Consider the following 17,810-nt stretch of genomic DNA (forward strand, 5'->3'; position numbering starts at 1 on the left):
GACTTTTAGCTGGCCTTCCAACTATGCTATTCATGGCCTTAGCTTCTAGAACTGGGTAAGATGATATGTACAACACAGCTGTGTCAGACAATGCATATGCATTTCATCATTATAAAACTGGTTGCAATGGCAAAGGATAAAAGTGGTAACATCTCCAACTGTTGACATATCTGTCATTACTGTTATACTGAAGCCATGATCCCCAATGTCAGATGCATTGGTACGAATAGAAATATGGGAAAATATAGTCTGGGAAGAAGCCAGTTGAATTAAATTTACTGGCATGATTATATCAGATAATGACTTAGATTTGTACAACCTGTGACTGACTAAAAGAAGGTAATTACTATTCCAGCCAGGAAAAATAAATAAGTATTCAACAATATTTTTTAGACCCTCATACTGAAAGACCCATTGTATGGCCACCACAGAAAAATCTGAATAAATATTGTCCCATTCTGTTAAAAATGAAAGAGGGTAATATGCTGTAAAATGTGGAAACAACACAGCATTGAGAGAAGGAAAGAAAGAGACAGCAGATGCTGTTTTCCAGACTAAATCTCCTCTGATGCACTCCAGGGACCTCATTTAATCAAGCATCATTCTCACACTTCATCACGTATATTATTCAGAAATGATGAAGAATTCTGGGAATAAATTAGTCATTTATTTCAGGATAAATGGTTTTTAAAATTTATTATTATTCAAGCTATTTTGAAAAATTTAGTTTTTTCTTTATTTCTCCCAGAGGGTCCCAACTCAGCTTAATCAGAAACTGCTACTTTCAGGGTCCCGAAGTTCACGACCCTGACTCTCTTTGTAAAAGTAATTTTTCTGGGAGATATCTTCTTCTGTTATTGCATTTTCTCTACCTCTGATTTATCAGATTTAAAAATGCTTCTTTCAGTGCACTCTGACTTAGGGGAATGTCTATAACAATCCTATGATTTAAAAAAATAATTTTTTTTCCTCAGTATGTGTGCATTAAAATGACTTAGCATGAGAAGAATTCTCCGCCAAAAATCCTTCCCTTTTTCCTCATGTCTTGTTGACTGTCGGTTTTTCCTGCCCTTTTACATTATCCACTGATGTTTACCTTTAGCACGTGTCAATTTTATAGTAATGGTGCAGCATAACTTGACACTGTCCAGGTAAGTATATTCAGCACTTTCCTGAAGACCTTATACAAGCTGATGCTTCTCCAGGAAGGATTCTGCCATATTTAATTACCCAGAGTGGTGTCTTATCTCACATGTTAGGGGAAAAACCATGAGCTGCCATAAAGTATCAGAGTATGGCTTTCATGGCTAGATCACATATTTGTAAATAATAGCGCTCTTGTTCAATTATTTTCAATAGAGGGATTTCGATTAGGTTAATATAATTTATACACCCACCATACTTGGTGATGTCTGGGTGATAAATTGGACAGCCATAAGATGAACTGCACTTATCCTGTACAGTGTCTCTTCATGCAGCACGCTAATCTACCCCTGCATACTTCAGGCCTTTGCCAAGTGTTATAGAGTCAAGGAGGAAAACATGCATTATAAGTGCTAAATTAAGTTAGATTTTGCCTGAAAGTATGAGGGGTAAAGAAAGGTTATTACAGAATGAATCACCCTTCTGTATGTGTTTTTTTGCACATATCTCATATATTTTTTCATTCAAACATCAATATTTTGTTACCAAAAGTTGTCTAGCCTTTACCAGAAATCAAGAACCATTGTCATTAAACTTTTTCTATTTTTAGTAAAAAATTATTTTACTATTTTAAAGGGGAATAAATACTGAGTTTTGACTGGAAAGAAAAAATAAAGAAAAATTTCTATGGATTTCCTATTAACAGAGGAAAAGACCCACAAAAATTAAAATAAGAGAATATATGGATAATTTTCAGTCAAGTCATTAAATCTGGATGGAAGTTGAAGTAATGTATTACAAGTTACTCAGTCAAGCAACAGGCATTAACTCTGGGACCTTTCTTCTAGACTGCAAAGGTGTTTTGCAGACCACCTTCACTGTCATCCAAATATTTAGTTGAATGTTCATCTCCTGGCAGTTTGTCTGGGAGATCCCATGGGTCCGTTGCAGCCTGTCAGCCCTGGTTTCCTTGCTGCAGAAAGGGAGAAGCAGGAATGAGGAATTTAGTAATTATTTTCTTTCAGGCTTTTTCCCAGCAGCACTGGGGTGGGATGTGGCCAAAGCAGGCATCTGACCCTCAGAGCAAAGATTCCAAAGACCGGATGAAAAAAACCTTAACCCTTAATATTTGCAATGTCAGGTTTATTTGTGCAACTGAATAATAAACTCCAAAATGTCATGCCCCAGGTATGTGCCTGGGATGCTAATCCTTCATTTACCAAGTGTGCAAATTAATGGGACAACCAGAAATTCTAAAAACCCAACTGAAAATAATAAAAACAATTAAAAAGGAAAAGCCATATTGACAATCCTTGTAGAATTGTAGAACTAGTTGCTTTCAAATGCTCAACTATTATAAAAATCATGGTCTATTCCTGGAGAGCTCTGGAAGGGACCAGTAGAGCAGTTTCAAGTTCCTTTTCATATGTTTTCTCTCTTTACCTTGTGATGTCTGTTTTCCCATCCTTTCATTCTCTCTGTCCTCTGCTTTTAGACAATAGAAAAATCTCAGCATGCCAAGCTTTGACCAAATGCAATAATTTTTAATTGTTTGCAAAATTGGATGAACAGGAACTTTACAGCAGAATTATGAACTTCATATGCTGTAGTGTGATGGCTCGCCATAAAAAGAGTTCCATTCTTTAAAAATAAAAATGCATCTTTTTAATGGGCTTTCTCATTATTATTTCAGACCAGCAGTCTCTGAAAAGCCCTCAGTGTGGGAACCCAATGGGGACTGCACCACAGAGATGTAGGAGAACTCTGTATTACTTTGCAGTTACTCATGTGTGCTGTGCTGTGATTCACTGCAATGAACTTCACAAATGAGATTTGTGTAGGTGATGTAGTGTTTTAATGAACTAAGTGATCACATTAAAAGATCACAGTTCAAATCCTCATTAAACCTACGTTCTATAAGCAAAATGAGAAGGTATTTAAAAATATGTGCTGTGGTATTGTAAAAGTTCATTCCAACTGGAGGTCTAGGCTTAGAAAATATTAACACCAATTTGTATAGTGCATGATGGGATATTTAACGTCTTTGTATAACGTATTTCTCCAGCAAGCATCTAGTACCTAATGAAATGCAAAATGTAGGGGAGTCTGAAAGCCTTCCAGCTGCCAGAGTTTTCCTGCCTGGAGTCCAAAGCACAAAGAGAGGAGACGTGTAAGGTGGCTTTCTTTAAACAATACCTTAGTGCTTCTAGGCAGAAAAAGTAATCTGGTTCCCTTTCCAGACCCAAGAGATTCAAATCTTCATTTTCAAGCAATAAACCAACTTCTTAGTCATAGCACAAGGCTCTAAAGTAGTATTCTCCATTCCTCCTGTGAAACTGTGCCACTAGGAAGGACAGTTCAAATATCATGGAGTAAGGAAAGAAAAATCCCAGGAGCAGATACAGTTATAACACCTACTTAAGAGAGAGAGCATCAAGCTGGGAGGCACCCATCTGCTCCAACCACTCTGCACATGTATGTGCATTTAAACCAATATTTGTTGAGTGAGAAACTGATATACAACTTTTAGGTTAGGAGTCCAAACTAACACGTCTCAACACTGTATATCAGTATAGGAGTTAGTATCTAACAGCCAAATATTACTGTCAAAAAACAGTGAAAACACTCTGGGTTAACTTAGCTAAACAAGAACATTTCACTTAAATGTAACTTTTCCTCTTGTATAGGTTTTCCTCTTCATCTTTCTCTCAATGCAGCACTTATCAGTTATTTTTCTTATTTCTCTTGTTTTTGCAGCATTTTTAATGTTTAAAACATTCATATTTCTGAACCTTGTCCTTTCTAAAAGACTTAATTGATTAAATTAAAAATCATAAATTCTGAAAATAGGGAACTAAATTTAATATAATGAATGTTGCATTAAACTGAAACTGGTATTAAATGTTATACATTTTTAGAGGTACTTGTAACACCATTCCAGTGAATTATGGGAGTTCACAAATATAAGATCTTGTTACTGTGCATAGCAGCTACAAGAAGTAGAAAAGTAAACAAAAACCTGAACTTTCGCACCTGAACCAAATCAAACCTAAATCCTTCCTGTGTTAGGATGAAAATCAAGCTATATTTTGTCTTTATTGTGCTTCGCCATATTTAATTTCCAGTCTCAATCCATAAAATTCCCAAAGCAATATGGCCAGTCCTCGTTGCTCTTGCCTAGTTAGACTTTGATCTCATGAATTAAAGCTCCATGTTAAGATCAAAAGGGGAGGGATACAGATGTCAGAAACTGAAACACTGGTTTCTCTTCCACTGAAAAACATGTCAGCATTGGCAGGATGAAATATGTTATTTCCACGCTCCAGCTCTCCAAGCACAAATTGTAGCTATAACTATGCGTAGCATTTCCTCACCAATGTCTTGCCTTCTTCATCACTATTTTATCTCCATATGTCCTGGTTTCAGCTGGGATAGAGTTAAATTTCTTCGTAGTAGCTAGTATGGGGCTACATTTTGGATTTTTGCTGGAAGCAGTAGTGATATTGTGGAGATGTTTTAGTTGTTGCTAAGCAGCGCTTACACTAGTCAAGGACATTTTCAGCTCCCCATGCCCTGTCAGGTGCACAAGAAGCTGGGAGGGGGCACAGCCAGGACAGCTGACCCAAACTGACCAATGGGATATTCCATACCATATGACGTCATGCTCAGTATATAAAGCTGGGAGAAGAAGAAGGAAGGGGGGGATGTTTGGAGTGATGGCATTTGTCTTCGCAAGTAACCATTATGCATGATGGAGCCCTGCTTTCCTGGGGGTGGCTGAACACCTGCCTGCCCGTGGGAAGCAGTGAATGAATTCCTTGTTTTGCTTCGCTTCTGCACGCAGCTTTTGCTTTACCTATTAAACTGTCTTTATCTCAACCCATGAGTTGCCTCACTTTTACTCTTCCGATTCTCTCCCCCGTCCCGCCAAGGGGGAGTGAGCGAGCGGCTGCGTGGTGCTTGGTTGCTGACTGGGGCTAAACCACGACACCATAGCATAACATAATGCTTAAGAATTACTCCACTGGAGTGAAATGGAAACTAGATGGTCTTCATTCACTATGTGGGTACGGCAAAGACAGAAGCATGGTCTTTATGGCTTCCCCAACTACCACCAGCCCTAATGAAGGAGCACTTCCTATGAGGACAATTCCCTCTCTGTATTTAGACTTAGTCCCCAGTCTTAAGATGCCCAGCAGTGGAACGCCTCAGGGAAGTGGCTTTGGGGATGCAGTGGACAAAAAAGGGAACTGAGAACAGAATTTGTAAAGTCACAGATCTTCACTGGGGTGAACTGCTTGAGATCCACTGGCTTCAGGAGGTCACAAGGGACTGGAAACATTTTTCAGAAATGAGTGCCTTACCCCTGACCTCATCAAGATGTGCATAGTGGCTTACAGCTGAAAGTTTCTGTTTTCTAGTATTTATTCCTGAGCCTTCTATTTGCAGTCCTGAGAAGAGGTGGGAAAGCGGGGGTGGAATTTAAAGCTGCCTGTTTAGCTAAGTTAGTCTGTGGAGAGAAGTTTACTGCATCTTTGGATATTCTGAGTTTCCCTGAGTTCAGAAGAAATCGTTCTGAGAAATAACTAATTTATTTTGTCATGGAAATGAAAAAACATTAGGTTGCTGAGATTTTATACTGTATACCTGATTATACAAGTACAGTATCACAAGTACTGGTCCTATACCACTTGAGCTTTCTTTACTGGAAATAAGCCTTTGGCTATCCTAAAGGCTTTTCAGGTTTCCTAGAAATATGGTAAGACAAAAATATATTGCAACATAGCAGAAGAAAGTAAATATAAAGAGAGAAGTGATGATGGTTATTGTTGGGTAGATATAAACTGAATGGTCAGTTTAAGAAGTCATATTCTTAGGTTATGTCTAGTAGATTTGAACACGTAACAAAAGCACTTCAAGCTGACACGTTAAAACAGTGATTCCAGTGCTTAAATTTCTTAGACTTTGTGCTTCTGATTTCCAGTAGGATCAGTTCACCATTTTGTTCCATAAACTAAGCAGTTTGCATACAATTCATCACATTGTTCTTGTTACAATTTGAAAATATGAAAAATATAATTATTCTGATATGTGCATATTTATTTACACATTTATAAATACTTGACCTAGTTCTTTCTGAATTCATGAGCGCCAGATAGATGTATCATGAAAGATATAGGAACATTTATTGAAGCCAACATTATAGCAAGTGCTCATTTGATTTTTGCCATCCCTTCAACTGGCAGCATCATTCAAAGAGGGAAAAAACTTTCCTTTACCTGGATCACATTGTGAGCTGCCAGTTCTTACTTATACTGTCACTTTCTCTGGGAATGCAATGCAGTACCATGGTTGGAAGCAGTATCGTCACATGTCTACCAAACAGACACATGACTGCAGCCTGGACTCAGAAGATGTATTCCTTCCTGAGACTTTCTGTCTTTAAGAAACTACAGTTTACAGTAACCTAAACTTCCACGAATATTATGACCCTAATTGATAAATTTGAAGACCCAAAAATATTAAATTTAATACTACAATTTTGCCCTTATTCCACTAATGGCATGAAAAGGTTAACTGGAGTTCTTAACTGTAGATCATGTAAGGCAGCAGGCTGCTGCCACAGCTCAGACACAACAGGCTGTTCAGAGGATTGTCAAACTTTTTTGAAGCATTTCAAGAAATTAAGGATAAAGATGATGTTATTTATTCTGTGGTCAAGGCAGGGGGACAGAATGTTGCCATCAGGATATTATTTGCTCAGTATTGTTGCCATGGACCAGTCAAGGCTGAGGACTGCTGATCTGGAATTTGTCCACTAGAGTTTATAATGGAATATGATATATGAGAGAAAACTACAATACATTAATCTGGAGTCAAAATACACTCAGCCTGTCAGAATATTAACATTCTATGCCTTCTGCTTTTCTCTTAGACTTTTATTTCTTATCATCTTTTGACCAGCTCCAACAAAAACATACAACCTCACTCATAAAATTTAAATAGGCATGATCTCAAAGCAGGACCCTTTACCTGCAAAGCACCTCTTGCTTATCACTGCCCGCTCAAACATACCATCACCTACTATATTTAAAATCCCATATGACAGTTTTGTGAGTATCCAAAAGTATTTTTTTGCTGTTCACAGTGATGTGTCATGCTGAGCATAATTATTAAATGTAAGAATTATTAGCACTGTGTACACCTAATGCTCTTTCACTTAACAGATGGCTTATGAATATCTGGGACAACTTACTAGCCCTGAAATGATTCATATCTCAGCTATCTGAACACATGGCTACCTTTCATCACTTGTGCTGAGTCTAAGAGCTGGTTTAATAACCCAGTTTTTAAAATATTTTCTGTTCTTTAAACAGCATATGCCACCAGCATATTTTTTAGTAAGGTATGAAAACCACTAATGTAAACTGTACTTAGAGGTTCCAGTGGCCAGTCTTTCCTTCTTTTGATATTGTTACCTCAAACCTCTGTATAATTTCAGTTACAATAAATAAATAAAACCTCTCTTAATTTCAAACTGTGAATCCATTTATGCCTAGCATTCCCATGCTTGTCTTATTATTTGCATGTTTGAGGTGGATTACTCCCTGCTTTCTTGCTTTCTTTTTCTTGCTTCCTCACTAATTTTCTCAACTTTTCTTACTCTCTTTTGCTTTCCTGCTCTTCTTCTCTCTCTCCCTCCTTCTCTCCTCCTCTCCTGTTCTTGAATAGTGAAACAACCTGCTGCTTTGTCATTTTCTTGGGTTGCAATACCTCACACAGTATTAATTTCTACACTTATTTGTTTCTCTTCAGCAAATTTTGGTTTCTGTGGGTTGCTTCTTAATAAACCCTTTATCAGAGAGTGTGTGAGTTCTGTAAGTTTTAAAATCTGTGGCGTATTGATCCACTATCTCAAACAGTTCTGGCCACAAATGAGGCAATGATATGTTTCATACAATGAAAGTCACAGCCAAATTAGGTTTTCTAAAAGTTGAATGTATTCTGAATCATCAATGCCATTTTTTCTTCCATGTGCTGGAACCAAGGAGATGATCAGTAAGTTAGAAAAAAATATTACTTATATTGCAGCAACACTTTTCATGGAATTTAAGTGCATACCAGTGATCCCTAATCAGGTGCACAGCAATAATGAGTACTCATTCATTTTATCATTTAGAAACTCAGGTTCAACCCTCTGTAAGAGGTCTGTGTAATGAACAAAAAAAAAAATTGAAAAAAAATTCCTGCAAACTGCAGGAATCAGGATTCAGATTTTCTTACATAATTTACAATTGTTCAAGAAATTACATATTGACAGACATATCCTTTGTTGAACACAAACATATACCAAAGTATGAATAGGTAAAAACCAGAAAGTGAAACAGTTCATGGAAGGACACTTGAGCAAGGTAGTTGCTAACAAAGCCAAGAACTAGCTCGTACTTTCATTTCCAGAAGTTTTTGTAAAGGTTTCTGCAACTGACTTACTGACAGTTTTGTCATTAAATATTCATCCTAACTAGGTCTTTTTTATGCAGCATTTATCTTTTGCAATGGTACTGTAATATTGTAAGAATCAGGGAGAGCTATGTGTGTTCCCACAGTACTTGGCGTTACACAGAAAATAAAAATGCTTTGAAAATGCTGAAGAATTTTCATTCCATTAGCTAGTGCTAAATACACATGGGTTCTTTGTTGATTAGCAATATTTAACAGCATTGGGCAACTAAAAATGGAAACAAAGCAAAGTGTATGGGGATTAATCTTCAGCTGGTGTAAACTCACACAGTTTAATAAGAATTCAATGGAATTGTCCAAATTTACAGTGGCCAAAGGTCCAGCTCCCTGTTTATGATCTCATAGCTTGCTGCTTATGCCAAAACAGATTCCAAGAGCTCAGCAATGAGGGGATGCAAGCTCCAAAAATGCTTGGTTAGTCTGGGTATAATTTTGGTTTTGAATTCTACTCAGAAATTCCTGGGGGTTTTTGCCTTCCTCCTTCTCATAATGATCACATAAGATGCTGGAAAAGAGATTTTATTTTGTCTCTTTCTTTGGAAGGAGAATGCATTATCCACAGAGCAAGGAAAAATAAATATATCTTAGAAGCAACTTGCTAAGCTAGTTGTGGTTTTTAGCCCTGCAAATCATTATTGGAGGCAGCACTGATTGGGTAATTTTAACATCTTGTGTATTCACCAGTCACAAACATCAATATTTGCTCCCATGTGCCTCAATGGTTTTGGTGTTATATGTGCTTAAAACACTCTCTCAACTTAAGTTTGTTTTGCAGTTGCTACATTTTCTGCACCTCACCCATTCCAAGGCTGGTTCCTCTGAGCCTTCAATACCCACCTTTGTCTGCAGAAGTGAGGGATGTTATTACTCTATCTGATCTTACTTTGCCCTTGGCTTTTTCTTTTTTTTAATAAAACTTGATCCATGCAGTGTTTTATATGGAGAGCAAAGAACCACAGTGATTAACATGGCTTTTGGCAGAGGTATAGCAGCAGAAGAACATAAAAAAAAACTCTTGAGTGTTTGACCCACGCACTTTGCATGAGCTCTGCATGCAGCTCTGTAGGGTCTTTGTCACAGCCAGGGCCACAGTGCCACTGCTTGTAACACCTGGCTCTCTGTTGAGGGGTGGACTTCAATTTCTACAGTTGTGCTCTTTCTCTACTGTTCTGAATAATGTGGTCCACCTAACAGGTTCACTCCTGCTCTTCCACTGAGAAAAAAAACCACTTGCTATTAGCATAGACTAATAACCCAATTTTTTAATTTCCTTCAATGAAACCCACACGTGCAATTCCATAGATATCTTATAAACTTATTTTGGTAAGCTGGTTTTCTCATTTTACATATTGAAGGCCTATCGTATTATCATTAGTGCAAGAATAGCAGCCCAAAAGTAAGACACTAAAAGGAAAGCAATTTTGGCTTAGCTGTAGGTATGAAAAAAGAAAAACAGTTGAGGTACGTATGTTTCTAATAGTGTTTTGCTCACACATGCTGCAGATCTCTGTTATTACAGTGGGTTCTAATGTTTCTCTGGAGAGATCAATTATTTACTCTACTTACCTATGTTAATGGTATGTCAATGTAATTTATGACATCCAAGCACCAAATTGCAGGAAAGTGTGGTAATGCACTGTAAGTTGTCTGAAATTGCTAAGTGATACCGGAGATATTATCCACATTTCACTTGTAATCCCAGTTCCCTTCTGAGGCATGAATACTCGTGGGAATCTCCAGCTTCATCAGTCAGATGTTTCTGGCTATGATCAAGAGTGGTAAATTAGGTTTCTGCAATTTGTGCTTTGCAAAGATAAAGGAGCAGAACCTCAGCTGGTACAAATTGTTATATGTCCACCGATTTCTACAAACCTATTCTGTATGAAATCAGTCAAAACAAACTCTTAAAGGCAAAATATGACTGAGTATTAAGGAGTTGGGCTAATAACCGAAAATCTGAATTTAAACATCCAAAATCTGATGAAAGCTTAGATCTGGAAGCAAACTGTCTCCTTCAGACCTCTTTCTATCCAGTTTCAACCCTTATTTGCATGTAGCACAATTTTTATTCCAGGATCATTCAGATGACAAGTGTTTAGAAGACAATCTCATTAGAATCTTGTTTGGCTTGAAATTGTTGTTGCTTTTCTCAGCTCTGAGTTGTTTATTGCTCCGAAGTTTAGCAAACTTTTGTTTGTAGCTTTCTTTGTGTGAGAATGACATATGTTGGATTTTGGCCAGGTTAGTGACAATCAGAAATATTTTTAGTTGGTTGTTCATCATCCTGCATTATGTTTATAAAATCTTTGTTCAGTTCTTAGTAGACACATGCATGTCTTCATAAAATGTTACAGTACATTTAGCGTTCATTGGTGATCACAGTGATGGTGGAGCAAAATCAAAGTTTCAACAACCACCTTTTCCTTCACTATAAATATGTTCTTTGTAAGTTTTATTACTGGCACTAATATTTACGTATTTAGTCTTTTTGTAACTGTAGTGCTTAGGAACTTTCGTCAGAGGGAAAGAGTTTTCTTGGCAGCTCTCCCAGACTTTGCCAAAAAAAAAATGATTGCAATTATCATGCAAGTTTTCAGAATTTCTTAACATAACTTCTTTCTATTTAATGCATCACATTGAAGCATTTTGTTCAAACTGATCACACAATTCCAATGATTTTTTAGCTAAGTTTCTAGAAAAATGACATTGAAGTTCTAGGGTTTTCAAAATAAGAAAGAGAAAGAAGTAAAAAAATTGCTGGCTTAAAAGAAAAAGAAAATCTAGAGTTTGACAGCCAAATTTGAGGAATTTTACCAAAATGTAAAAATGTAAAAATGACCATAGATGCTGACTTTCCTTTTTTCTTATCAAAGGGCATGTTCCGTTCCCAGAAAACATTTTTTCACATTTAAAAATCAGGCTATAGAATAATACTTCACTGAAAACCCATAACATTTATTTAGAAACATTTTTAAAAGTAGAATATAACAGAATTTGAGCCGAGATCATGGTTTTGCATGTAAACTTTATATCTTGGTCCCGTACAACTTTTGATTTAATGATTAAAAATTTTCTTAATTTCCTTCATTAAAAATACACTTAGGCAAAATGTCAAGTGAATCTTAAGTATCCAGCAGCTAGGAAATTCAATTGTCTGTGTTTCAGGCAAGATATCCAGCGTGTTGCAATATCATCAGCATGGAACCAGGCAAGTCTAGCAGATGAAGTAATAAGCAACGAGAGGCTCATTGACTCTGGAGAGATTACAAGCACAGTCTTTTCAGAAAATTGTATAGAACAAGTTTTCTGTCACTGATATCTCAACACTATTACTATATTTATAAAATTATATTTATAATTATAGTTTACAAAGATGGTTTATATAACTATATACTTGAGAGTGCCTGTCTTTTAACATTGGTAAGAAAGCTTCTTACATTTCTTTAGTATTTCCATCCTCAAAAATAATAACAGGTAAAATCAAGGATAGCTCCATGTCTTCATAAACTTTCTTTGCCGAAAAGATAGACAGGAGAAAATTTGGCAACACATAACAGCTGTCTCATAATTCATAGCTCTTATTATTCACCAATTCCCAGACAAATCTTAACTAATTAGTTTTGTCTGTTTGTTTATCCGTAGCACACATACTTGACACCCCATTTAATTGCTGCATTTGCCCATATCTCAACATGGTACTTCTGTAGATTTTCTGTTCTGAAAGGACCTGCCTGCTTCATCCTCACCCTTCAGTCTACATTACAAACACAAGTGCTAGAAAAGATGCTAAAAGCCTATCCATTGTGCCTGTGTTACCAGTCTGCATATGTATAATTCCCAAATGGGCGCTGCATCTGCATTTCCAAAGATCTCATTCTATTGTATGCCATAAGATAGGCAGACAGTAATTAAAAAATTGTGACAAGAAAAATCATATCACCAATGACATACGTTTTCAAATCCATGCAGAATACAAGGTGTTGTGTCCAGATAAATGAAAAATGAAAAGGATCATGGATAATTTGACTGGGATGAAAGTGGCATTAGAAAAGAATTAAGATTATCAAAGATGTTGCATGAAAGAAAAATAAGTACCTGCAGTACTCAAATGATATCAAAATGCTTTATTCTTAATATCTATTATGAACTATTGGCATCACAGTAAATCACAGATCTACATTTTCTTTCTGTGTGTGTCTACATTGTGGATCAGAGTGCGGTACCTTGACCTAGCAGAACTGGACCAGAATGCACGACACAGTTTTGTACCTTCACACCTTCCCACACTGGCTGCCCTTACACCAGTAAATACAAGGGCCAGGGCATGGAGCACCATCCCTTGGCACCATGCTGTAGCCCATTCCCTAGCAGGATGCTGACTGTAGTGGCTAGCTACCTCCCCAGCACCAGAAGGCAGCACAGGACAGAAACCACATACCCCTGGGCAGTGCCAGTGTTTCATCCGTGTTTCAGGGAGCAGAGGACTTAAGCCTGTGGGTGTCAACATGGCCCTTGGGCACAAGCATGGGGCAGACCTGCCAGCTGCTCTGCAACCAAGCACTGCCGCCTGCCTTGTGAGCATGGCAAGGCCAGAGCCTGACATCACCATGCTCTGGACTATTTCTAGCTCATGTAGATACCTCTGCGATGCATTCTCTCCATCTGTTGTCCCTGGGTGAGCACAGGTACAGTGGGAGCAGATTTAGCTACCTCCTCTCTCTCCCTGTTCTTCAGAGGTAAAATCATATTTGCTTGAAATAGATTGGAGAGACAGTCACTCGCTGTCATGTTTCATAGAGTACATAACAAGCCTAGATCTCTTGTCAAGAAAATGAAATGAACTTACTATGTCTGGATGACCTTCAGGAAAATGAATAACTATTTTGTAAGCTTTTCATGACATATACCTAATATTGAAGAATAGTGGATATTCCATAAGAAAAAAAAAGCCCCAACACCAACTCTGCTGTTATCCTTCACATTTTGCTCCAAATTCTGCTTAGTATTTGGATCATTTGAATCGCACGTGCCCACATATTTCCCTGGCTCTCTATTTCAATTCTGCTACTCACGTTTGTTGGATAATTGGTGAAATTATGGATTCTGCTGGACAGAAAGTAAGATTGGTGTTTGTAGTAGTTGAAATGAGTGGAATATAATGTCCAAAGTTCACTGTTATACAACAAACATATGTCTTACAGCATGATTTGCAGAAAACTATGTTTTTTAAATAAGAATGTTTTATCATCACTAGCACCTTGTGTTCCCAAGAAATTGTTACAATGTTCCTGATAGTAATACTAAAATTAGATGAATCAGACCTCACAGAGAACTGCAGTACAGTGAGTGCTACATTAATTTCAACTACTCCTTTGCTGGCTTATCTACCAGAAAATAAAAAAAAGGCAAAATAAAAAACACCCCACCCTCCCTGAACGTTTTAAAGAGCAGAGCGGGGGGGGGGGGGGGGGGGGGTGGCAGCAGAAAACAAGAAAACAATGAAACAATAAAAATTCAATACTAACAGAATCTGTCAACCCTAAAACAATGAAAAGATTCAGAGTTCGGAAAGCCATTGTCTGCCATTTGTACAGGAAGAAAGAGGGAAATCAATATTTATTTCTTGGAGAGTGCCAACCCCAGCATGTGGTATTGATATTTTCAACAGGATAGAAAGGCTTTTCACAACAAACCTTTCACTTTTCCACTGTTAGAGAAGGTCTGTGCATTAGCTTGAATATTACCTGGTAACACCACTCTTTTGTTTAATGTTTCTTTTAGGGAGTTCTGTGTTATTTTTATTGTCATTACCATTAAAACTTTTTGCATTGCTATTGCTGTTTTAATACAAATTAATGGATAAATAAAAAGCTCCCACTGCTGTACCACAGTGGTGACTGCCCATAAAAAAATTTGCAACCAAAGGGTGCTGCAGCAAAATCACGCTGGCCATGGGTGACAGGAGCTGCTTTGTCCACACCAGAAGCCTGAGGTATTTGCTGACTGCAGCACCTTCTGGTGGGCCCTTTTTATAATTTTCTGATCTCATCACCGTCCTGCAACCCCCAGAGACATATTTGTGGATTACAAAGGCAGGGATGGGGATGACTTTTAGTTTTTATTCAACCTTGGCACAGCTGGGTCCTCTCTAATGGCAGCTTGTTTCCTCAGCTCCACCTCTGAATGGAAGGATTTAATCCAGAAATGAAATATGTCCCAGACTGGTACTATACCTGCTTTTGAAAAAAGCTACCTGCATTCTTTGACCCCTCTTTTCAATGTATCATATGACCTGATTGCTTTTATACAGCTTCTATATCATCACTCAGCCACTGCTATGAGGGGGGTGCTATTGCCCCTCTCAAGAGAAGGGGAAATAAAAGACCTATTACCTTTGTTCACAGGAGGAAAAATAACTGGCCTCTGTTAGAATGGAGTGAATAGGAAAGGATTTGCTGATGTAAACCATGCTAGAAACAAACTCTTACCTATTAGCACTAAGCTCTTATCCACCTTTCTGGAGTAAACTTTTACAAAAATCAGCAAGGTCTTGGGGGTGGTTTTCAGATAGGGAGGCTCTCTCAGCCTCGCCAGCAGGTCTGAGCCCTGCTAATAGCTCTGTGGCTCTCCCATCCTCCCCAAGGGGGTTGTAAATTGGGCTACTGGAGCATACAGCACATTTCAGTATCTAGTAGCAAGGCAAATCTTCTTCCTGTCCTCCTCCCACAGCTTCAAGCATTCTGTCTTTATACACTATTGTTTTATTGGGTTTGTGCCTCCCAGCGTGCTTCAGGTGCTCTTGAACATTCAGGAATAATTTTTTCTATTGCTGCAGGCTTGCAAGATCAACTGTGAGTTATTTTAACTTTTCTCCAGAGAGGTAGGCCTGCTCTGGGTTGGACTGGCAAAATATTGCTGTTTAAAGTCCAAAGACTGTATTCCAGTTCTTGTTTAGGTGAATTAGTGGAATCTAAGCATATATCTTGCCTGAAAAATATTCAGATCAATCAAAAATAAACATTCCCTTTTCTTTCAAAGAAGCAAACAAACAAACAAACGAGAAAAATTAAAGGTACTCTCCTTGTGACACCAAGTTTGACCTGCATTAGGTTGTTTTCACTTCAGGGAGAGAAAGATTCACACAGAAGTAGACTTTTATTACAGCTTTCTCAAAATTACAATTTTTGCTTCAGAAGAAATCATTCCATGAATACAACTAGAACTAAAAAAGAATTTTAACTGCCCCAACAGGGAATTATTAATGAATAAATGACCTTCTGGGGGAAAGATTAATTCATCCGTCCTGGTCAAATGCTTATGGTACAGAAGGTTTTGGCTGAAAAATGATTACCCTAGGATATGCATCTCAAGCACAGGCACAGACCCATGCAAATTCAAAACATGTGAGTAACACTGAAACCAAGACTTTGCACAGAGCATTAAAAAAGTGACCTAGAGAAAGTGATTAGATCTGTGTGAATTAAATGGACAACATAATCACTAGAACTTAATATCCATCTAAGTAGGTGAAGTTCGGTTTCCTTGTCAGAGAGACATAAAAATAAATCCCCTAATTGTTAGGGATGGTATTGTTAACAAGTTCACCCAAGAAAGGGTGATCCTAGTCTGAAAAAACTGATCATTGACATTTTGAGATTAGAACTAGGTGCTAGAAAGATGTTTCTGACCTAAATTAAACTAAGACAGCAAAAAAGATTGAATGTTTTATCCCAGAAATAGAAGAGAGTAAAATCACCTGAAGGAAAAATGTGACATACCCTTATAAGGCTGAACATCCCACCATCCATGGGCCATCCACATGAAACTGGTGGGAAAAGTTCCAGCAGCCCTTGGATGTTATTCTGAGATTCATGTACCATAATGCATTTGTGGGGGTGCTCTGTAGGAGTTTGATCTCTCTCTTCTCTTTTGGAAAACAAATACCTTAAAATCTCTGGAAATTTGGCCCTCAAAACTTGAGGGGTTTGAAGTCACTATGAAAAATCTTGGTTGTTATCTTATTGAAGTTCACATCAATCTTTCAAACCCAAATGCTGAATTGATATTGTCATTTGCCTTGCTAGAAATATTAGTTTAATTTCCTGATATGGTATGTCTATTGATTATGTACAGAACTGATTACATGCATGCTCAGTTCCCACCCCAAGGGTTCCCTGTAGGACTACCAGTTAAGGGAGAGGGAAAACAAAAAAGTGAGAGCAGCTTTGTAGGAAAGCCATCCATGTTCAACAATTTCCTTCACAGATCCCCAAAGAAAAATGCCTTAGGAAGTGCTCCCTCATTGTCTCTGATCAAAACGCATCTGCTGGCAGCTGATCTTCAAACGTTTTGCACAGCAGACACAGGTTGCTTGTTGTTTTTATGCTACTTCTACAAGCGGCAGCCACAGGACATCTACCACTGTCTGTTCTCTCATCAAAGGACACAAAGAATCACCACCTGCAGTGTCTCTTCCCAGGCAAAACCAACTGGAATGAAAGCACAACCAATTTTGCATTAAAAGCTTCCCAGCAACCACAGAAAGATTGCCTTTAGGGGAGCAGGGGTAATTCTTCCAATCTCACCTTACTAAAATACTGAAGATGGAGGAAACCTTTTCTCTTTTGCTGACGTAACTGAGATTTGACACTGCCACTGCAGAGTTTCCTGGTTTAATCCTCAGGTTTACATTCTCAAGGACTTTGCCATTATGTCAATATTTTATCCACATCATACAAAGTGTACTTTATCTACAGTCTGTTTACAGCCTATGAGATGCTGACTATGGATGGGGAAATGCTGCAAACCCTCAGAATTCTGATGGTTACGTGCCCAGCTCCTATCTCAGCACAGGAAAAGTGGTTTCTGCCCTACCCCAAGCACTCAGAGAACCAGACTGCATGGAGCTCCCCAATGTTAAGTTCATGCCTTGAGCTGGTGACATTTTAAAACTGCCACCAAAACAGCAGTTTGTCAGAATGATTATTCACCTCACAAAGTCTCCAGTGGATGACCGAGCCAAAAAGACAAAGTAATTCTCAACTGTGGTTCTGGCTATTGTCCTTGCTGAGGTAGCCAGGATGATTGTTCATGTCTGCAAGGTCAGAATAGGGTTAATGGCAATCAGGACCTATGAATTAATATTA

This window comes from Phalacrocorax aristotelis, chromosome 5, assembly GCF_949628215.1.
Source record: "Phalacrocorax aristotelis chromosome 5, bGulAri2.1, whole genome shotgun sequence".
Lineage (NCBI taxonomy): Eukaryota > Metazoa > Chordata > Aves > Suliformes > Phalacrocoracidae > Phalacrocorax > Phalacrocorax aristotelis.